Source organism: Onychomys torridus, chromosome 4, assembly GCF_903995425.1.
Source record: "Onychomys torridus chromosome 4, mOncTor1.1, whole genome shotgun sequence".
Taxonomy (NCBI): Eukaryota; Metazoa; Chordata; class Mammalia; order Rodentia; family Cricetidae; genus Onychomys; species Onychomys torridus.
Window position 1 is genome coordinate 100,488,332 of NC_050446.1, and position 8,823 is coordinate 100,497,154.

General features: G+C 38.3%; 1 protein-coding gene across 1 annotated transcript in view; it reads right to left on the minus strand.

The window, feature by feature from the left end:
• The window catches only part of Fam227b (family with sequence similarity 227 member B), a 171,693-nt gene extending 162,917 nt beyond the window's left edge, over window positions 1–8,776 (minus strand). Inside the window, exon 1 of the mRNA XM_036185834.1 lies at window positions 8,697–8,776. The gene's annotated coding sequence lies outside the window, so the exon portion shown is untranslated. The remainder of the gene's footprint in view (window positions 1–8,696) is intronic.
• Window positions 8,777–8,823: the final 47 nt, after the last annotated feature.

Consider the following 8,823-nt stretch of genomic DNA (forward strand, 5'->3'; position numbering starts at 1 on the left):
ATTACATTATAATCTCATAAATTATAAATAAATATTTTAAGATAATAAAAACAGAAAGAGGACAGCCTCTGCTCAAGACTATAAATTTAACCTCCATGTCTTAAATTAGGCTCTTTTATATGAAGCTTTTCTGGATTAAACAAGAGATTGTATCTCTTCCTTCCAAATAATTCAGAGTAAGACACAGAGTTAGTATTTCTTCTTTCATGCAGTATGGTTACACTAACTGCTATCATCCTGAATAAGATTTTCCTCATACAGATTTCATGTAACTGTACTAAACAAAATGAATAGCCCCGGGCTTCTGAACTTCACCTTAGAGCTGTAAGATCTATCCATGCTGTCTCATCTAATGGAAGTCCATGGTTCTGGTAAAATACTGCATAATATAACCCAAGTTTTTATGCCTGCTCTACTTTTGGGGAACCAGAGTCATTTCCCACTTGTGTGTTACTCCTTCTTCTTTGTTTATTTGTTTGTTTGTTTGTTTGTTTTGTGTTTACATCCCTAACCTAGTCCCTCCACCACTTCCCCTCTCCCCCTTTGTCCCCATCCACTCTTCCTCCTCTGTTTCTCTTCAGAAAAGGGCAGTCCTCCCATGGATATCAACCAGCAATGGTATTTCAAATTGCAGTGAGACTAGGCATCTCCTCTCCTGATAAGGCTGAATAAGTCAACACAGTAGGAATGGGTCCCAAAAGCAGACAACAGAGTCAGAGACAGCCCCTATCACTGTTAGGAGTCCCACAAAAAGACCAAGCTACATAACTGTCATATATATGCAGAGGGCCTAGGTCAGTTCCAAGAAGACCAAGCTACACAACTGCCACATATATGCCGAGGGCCTAGGTCAGTTCCATGCAGGCTCCCTGGATCTCGGTTCAGTCTCTGTGAGCCCCTATGACCCCTGGTTAGTTGCTTCTGTAGGTCATATTCTTATGGTGTCCTTAACCCCTTTAGCTTCTACAATCCTTCACATGCCTCTTCCACAGGATTACCTGAGCTCCACCTAAGGTTTGGCTGTGGGTCTCTCTGCATCTGTTTCCATCAGTTGCTGGGTGAAGCCTATCTGATGACAACTGGGATAGGCAACAATAGCAGACATCATTAAGAGTAATTTCATTGAAAATTTTTTTTTGTCAGTTGTGTTTGGTTCTGTCCTAAGTCTCTGAGCTAACCCAACTCTGGGTTGTGGCATTCTAGACATTGTCAGGAGTGAGTTTCTTCTCATGGTGTGAGTCTCAAGCTTGGCTGGTCATTGGTTGGCTACTCCCACAATCCATGCACCACTTTTACCCCAAAACATTTTGTAGGCAGGACAAATTATAGGTTGAAGGTTTTGTGGCTGGGTTGGTGTCCCAGTGCTTCTACTGGAAGTCTTGCTTGGTTACAGGTGATGCAGTCCAGGCTCTTAGGAGGAGTCTTAGCTAGGGTCACCCTCATAGATTCCTGGGAGTTTCTGTTGCACTAGGTTTCTAGTTCTTCCCAGAGATGCCCCGATTCCAGTTGTCTCTATCAGAACTCTCTCCCTCCATCCTTAACAAACCTGATCCCTCCTGTTCCCATCTCAACCCCCCAATCCATTTCCCTCCACTTGTTGTGTCTATTCTATTTCCCCTTCACAGTGAGATTCATGTGTCCCCCTTGAGCCTTCCTTGTTACTTAGGTTCTTTGGGTCTGTGGATTGTAGCATGGTTCTCTTTAACTTTACAGCAAATGTACACTTATAAGTGAATACACACCATGTTTGTCTTTCTGGGCCTGATTTATCTCACTCAGGATGGCCTTTTCTGGTTTCACCCATTTACCAGAAATATTCTTGATGTCATTATTTTTAACAGATGAGTAATACTCCATTGTGTAAATTACCACATTTTCTTTTTCCATTCCTCTGTTGAGGGACATCTAGATTGTTTCCAGTTTCTGGCTACTATGAGTAAAGCAGCTATGAACATAGTTGAGCAAGTGTCCCGGTGGTAGGGTGGATTGTCCTCTGAGTATATGCCCAGGAGTGGTATCGCTGGGTCTTGGGGTAAATGGATTCCCAATTTTCTGTGAAACCACAATATTGATTTCCAAATTAGCTGTACAAGTTTGCACTCCCACCATCAGTGGAGGAGTGTTCATCTTGATCCACATCCTTTCTAACATGAGCAGTCACTTGTGTTTTTCATCTTAGCCTTTCTGACAGGTGTAAGATGGAATCTCAGAGTTACTTTGATTTGCATTTCTCTGATGGCTGAGGATGTTGAACATTTCTTTAAGTGCTTCTTGGCCATTTGAGATTCCTCTGTTGAGAATTATCTGTTTAGATCTGTGCCCAATTTTTAATTGGATTAATTTGTTTGTTGATGTCTAGCTTTTTGATATATATATATATATATTGGATATCACCCCTTTGTCAGATGTGGGGTTGGTGAAGATCTTTTCCCATTCTACAGGCTGAGGATTTGTTTTTGTGACAGTGTCCTTTGCCTTACAGAATCTTTTCAGTTTCATGAGGTCCCATTTATTAATTATCAATCTTAGTGCCTACATAATTGGTGTTCTGTTCAGGAAGTTGTCTCCTGTGCTAATGCATTCAAGATTATTCCCCACTTTCACTTCTATCATGTTAAGTGTATCTGGATTTATGTTGAGGTCTCTGATCCACTTGGACTTGAGTTTTGTGCAGGGTGATAGACATGAATTTATTTGTACTCTTCTACATGCTGACATCCAGTTATACCAGCACCATTTGTTGAAGATGCTTTCTTTTTCATTGCATAATTTTGGATTCTTTGTCAAAAATCAAATGTCCACAGGTGTGTGGATATATTCTGTCTCTTAGATTCAAATCTACTGATCAACCTGTTTTTATGCCAACACTGTGAATTTTTTATTATTATTGCTCTGTACTACAGCTTGCAATTAGGATGGTGATACCTGCAGTTCTTTTATTGTACAGTTTTTGTTTTTGTTTTTTAGCTATCTTAGGTTTTTCATTCTTTCCATATGAAGCTGAGTATTGTTCTTTCAAGGTCTGTAAAGAAGTGTGTTGGAATTTTGATGGGGATTGCACTGAATCTGTAGATTGTTTTTGGTAAGATGGCCATTTTTACTATGTTAATTCTACTGATCCATGGGCATGGGAGATCTTTCCATCTTCTGATATCTTCTCTGCTGTGGGATGATCCTTCTTTATGCTGTGAATATGTATTAATCTCATTGGTTAATAATAAAGCTGTTTGGCATATAGCAAGGCAGGAAAATGGTAGTCCAGACAATCAAACTGAGGATTGGGATGAAGAAGGGTGGAGTCAGGAGAGATGCAAGCAAGCCACCCAAGAAGCAAGATGTCAGAAGACCAATAAAGCCATGGGCCATGTGGCAATACACAGATTAACCAGAAATTGATTAATTTAAAAGTAAGAGCTAGTTAATAATAAGCCCGAGCTATTGACTGAGTATTTTGTAATTAATATAAGCTTTTATGTGTTTATTTAGGACCAGGCAGTTGGGATAGAAAAATTCTGCCTCTGTTTACATAGGGTGAACATTGTGGGGTACGTAATCCACATAAAGCCTGAGAAAGCTTAAAAGAAAAAGGAGGGTTCTAGACACACAAAAATGGATAGAAGAGCAGCTTCATAGTTCATGTCTCTCATGCAGGTCATGGTACAGAGACTCATTCCCTGGCTGAGGCCTGCAGGTTTGAGCTGCAGTATGGCAGATTCCCATAGTCTCACATAGGCTGCAGTACAGAGAGGCATCTTCCAGCTGCACTTCATGGTGGACTTAGGGGTTTTGCTCATGCAGACAAAAAGGGTTGGAGATACACAGTAAGGACAGATTCAGGCAAAAGGCCTCTAAACAAGTCACAGTGTGTTTGAAAAATGTTTATAGGCTTGGGAGAGAGAAGAGAATGGGTAGAAACATTCAAAGATTTTTTTAAAAAGTTTTAAATATAATAATAAAGCCCTTAAAAAGGGACTAGAGTAATAAAAAAAATATGATAAGCCACATAAAGATGGTAAATACACAGAGTCTGAATTCTATATTTTATTGTGTTATCTTTATAGTTTTTGACTGTTAATGGGTGAATGATAACTGCCGAGAGACATTTGATTGTGAAAGCTACTAAATTAAACCAACCTATATATTTTAAAATTATCTTGACTTCAAAAAATTTAAGTCAAAAGATATGTTACTTTGGGGTAAAAGTTATGCTTTTGTTTCCACAGGAAATAAGAGGCTATGGATTCATTCCGGGTGAAGGAAAAATCAGGTTTGATCTAGGAAAAACCCCTGAAATTCTGACTATAGACATGAAAAAAAAAAAACCTAAAGTAACTACAAGACACATGATATATATTTTACCTGCTAAAACATAAAACAAAAAAAATATCTTTGGCTGTCTTATGTACAATGTACAGTTTATATTTGTATTAAGACAGATATGTATGTTACCTTTACAAGTTTATATATTTTCAGAACAAGGGGACCAAACACCAATATATATGGGCCAGATGATCCAACATCCAAAACAGCTTCAAGGCTGAATAAGATGATCCAGCCTCACAAAATACTCTAGTCAAGACTTAACAATTATTCTGATTTTCTCAGGGTTCCTCAGAGATTACCAGTGCCCACTAATCAGCAGGAAGTAGTCCAGAAAACTACACCAACATTCTCAAAATAGTGGTTATAAATATTTGTTTTAATTTAAGAAGGGTTAGTTACAAATTGTTATTTGTCATAGTCAATCTCTTTCTAAAAGAAGAAAAGGGGATATGATATAGAAATTATGGGGAAAATGGTAGATTATTATAATGGAAAAAAGGGTATACTAGTGAATCTACTTTAATCCAAAAAACAAATACTAATCTCAAAATATTTTACATTGGCAAGGATTTTAGTTTATTGATGCAAATTTAAAGTTAATTTTGTTATACTGTATGTATATTTCTACTCTTGTTTAAGTTATTGAGTTTATGCAGCTCAATTAAAAATGTAACGTATAATTACAAAATACAGATTAATAGTCATCTATAATAGTCAAACTTATAGCCATGTTAATTAGGTTTTCTAGATTTACAAAGATATATTTCAGATAGATAGATAATCTTCAAACACTTCAAAGACCTGTGCATGGGTGGCAGCATCATAGGTTTATTTATACCATCATCACCAAAAACATGTGGGTAACACTTTTGCTATGATGTGACACAAAATCACAAGTACATAATCTTTTCAGATTGGCTTCTCTCAGCTAATAATATACATTAAAGCTATCATGCCTCAATAGCTCATTTTAAGTATAATATTTAATTACTTTTTAACAATTTCATACAATGCAATTTGATCATATTCACTTCCTCTTCCAACTTCTCCCAGATCCACCCTCTCCATCCTCAATTTTCTACACACCTAACTTTGAGTTTTTATTATCTTAAAACAAACAAATAACAACAACAACAACAATAAAACCCCTCCAGTCCAATTTGTGTTACACAATTACTCTTGGGAATGAGGCCTGTCCTGGAGCATGGTTTTATGAGTCACCATACTTGTTATATTGCCAGATAAGCTATGGCCCCAATCCCTAGGAGCCATCCAAAGTACTGAAAATAGGAAACCTGTGACCCTAGCCTAATATTTCTTCTAACTAGGGACAGTTATATGGATCTTTTGTCAGAAAGTTTTGTTTTATTAAGCCATTGATATTCTGAGGTTTCCTAGGCTACAGTAAGCACTGTTAGTTTATTTTAAAGGTTACAGATGCTTTGATAACACTTTGGGATGTGGGAACTATATCCCCTTTCCTATGATCTGGATAGGCCTAATATCTGATTTGCAAGGAAATAATAGGAGAGAAGTGACACTGTTAATTTTTTTTGAAGATAGGTCAAAAAAGACATGTCATTTCAGCTTTCTTTGCAGCATTCCATCTGGAGTGTGTCCTGGTTGGGTTTGTGAGCTTGACACAAACTACAGTCATTTGGGAAGAGGAAACCTCAACTGAGAAAATGCCTCCATCAGATTATCAGTAGGCAAGTCTATAGTGCACTTTCTTGATGAATGATTGATGTGGGTGGGCCCATGTAGCTGAGTTTTCTCTCCGGGTCCCACTAAGCCCTGGTAGTCCGACAGCCCACTTATAAAATAAACACACAGATGTATAGATTAATAGAAATGGGTTAATTTAAGATATAAGAACTAGATAACAAGAAGTCTGCTGCTGTCATCCATTACTTAATTGAGTCTGAGAGGCTGTGGGACTGGTGAGAGATTTGTCATGACCATGGGCCAGGCAGGACCAGAAAAACTCTAGCTACAGGTCCATCCCATGGGGAGGAACAAGGGGGCACTGCCACCCATAGGCAGGTGATCCTGGGCTGTATAAGAAAGCAGGCTAAGTATGCAATAGGGAGCAAGCTAAGAAGCAGCACTCCTCCATGGCTTCTGTCTTAGTTCCTGCCTTGTCTTCCCTCAATGGATTATGACCTGGAATGTAAGCCAAATAATCTCTTTTCTCCCCAAGTTGCTTTTCATCATGGTTTTAGCACAGCAATGGAAACTCTAAGACAGAGCCCCAGCCAAACCTACTAAGTCTGCTACATTCCTGCTCACTGTAAGAAGTCCAGGCCACATAGTAAGTTTATCACTAGGAGTTCTGATAGTATTCCCAGTCTCTCTAGTCCAGTTACAAGAGAAAATCCATCTTACTGTGCACTAGACCACATGGTTGTTTCAAACTACTGCACTTGGAGTAATTTATTACACAGATATAACAACTTGGAACACTGGTAAATAGTAACGCTTGCCTTTTCATCCATACAACTGAACTGCTGTGATAAAACTGAGTTACATTTAAAAAGAAAATGCTTGTGAACTACTTATCCCTGGCTTAGAAACATTGTTATTGCTTTCTCCATGAAGAAAGTTATTCTCCCCAACTAAATGAGGGGCTATCATGCTTTGCATATAATAAAAGAAACATTTTGCAAACACAGTCAAGTGCATGCATATATGCACATGCATGCAACTGAAAGCCCTATTAGGTGGTACTTTTCTAAGTATTTTCTACTGATATTTCTGCCCTGTATAATTTAATAATTTAAATAATTCATTATTTAAAGTGTATGGTTTTGTTTGTTTTTGACAGTGTCTCCCACAGTCCAGACTAGAATCAAATTCACTGTGTATGCCAGGATGGCCTTAATCTCTTGACCCTCCTGTCTCTGCAGTAATGGAATTACAGATGTGAGGCATCACTGCCAACTCTAAAGGGTAATTTTGACTACATTTTTGTTGTTGTTTATAAATAGGTCAAGATGTCAAACAACAGATCCTATACAATATCCTTTCCAGTTGAAAATACTTCCCTATAATATTACTACTCTTCAGATCATTTCCCAAACCCAGTCAGAAAGGCTTCACGGACTTCTCCAGACTCTTTTGAAACTCCTATAATTCATCATAATGTCTTCTATACTGCCCATACTTACCATGTAAACACTTCCAGGGCAAGGTGTAAAGGCAGTAACAACAACAACAAAGCCAAAAATTGAAAGGGTCAACAATCAAAAGCAACATATCCCTTTCTCTGATGTTCAGGCCCTCACTGCTGGGTGCCCAACTTAGTGACTTGTGATGATATATGCAAACAACTAAAGCTTAAGTCCTAAGACAGGTAGACATGTCAATGTGGGCTCCTGAGGTAGACTCTCAATGAACTGTTTGAGCATTCGCCACATACGTATAATTTTGGTGGCTCAAATGTTACATTTCAAAGAGTTGGTGACTTCTACTTTCTCCGTTTTGATAAGGGAAAGTATAGGATGGACTGACTGACTTAGAATGTCTTTCTTTCTGAATGCCTGTTTTGTAACCTTTTTGTTTAAAGTCTAGATTCAAGTATCCACAAAACAATTTATACTTCACTCTAGCTAGTTCTGAGATTCCTTTTCAGTATCTTAATCAAGAATCCCAGTTTAGTCTGAGTTGAGGTCCCCAAAACATTAAGGGAACTCTTCAAACTGCTGAGAATGACAGTGTGGAGCTCTGTGTGTGTCTCTTTAGGCTTTCTGCTGATGCTAATGTCCTCTGGCACCTCACCCCAAAAGAGCAGTCTAAAGAAGGGAAAGTGGCATTCTAAGGCTCCCCTCCAGTCCATTTTAAACTTTATTAAAATATGAGCTCCCACTCATAGCCAAGCAACTCCGTTTAACTGTTGTAAAAGGCCCTATTCCCACTTAGGGGTGTGATTCTGAGAATTCATATGTTGAACATTGTCTATTGTTCTATTAAAAATTTTATATCAATTCTATTCCTTGTTATTTGTGAGTCCACACAACGCTCTCTTTTTCTCTGGTTGTTTTTTTTATAATTCATCATTCACTAAAGAAATTGCTTGATACATGATAGTTTTGTTTCTAATTAACAACTATTGTCTAGGTTTCTTTGAGGTGGGGCATAGAAAGGTGACTTAATAAGTTATCCACATATATTCAACTTCAAAGCGGAAAAAGTATAGTATGTGCCAACTCTGCGTGTTTTAAACAAAGCAAAAAACGTATAAACGGTTTTCCTAAGAAATCTGCCGAACAGTAACTACTTGATACAGCCACATAGAGCTACAAGTCTGAGTTCTCTATATTTGGGGGAGGTAACGCGGAGTGTTCTGAGGAGTTAACATTTTCTCAACAACTCACGTCAAGTACTCTCGAAAGTGCTTTTCCGGAACTCGTTCCCAGTTCCGCAGCGTAGCCACCGTGGGCCGCACAGCCGGAAACCGACGGTTCCTACGGGACAGTTCAAGAAGGAAGCAAAGGCGGGACT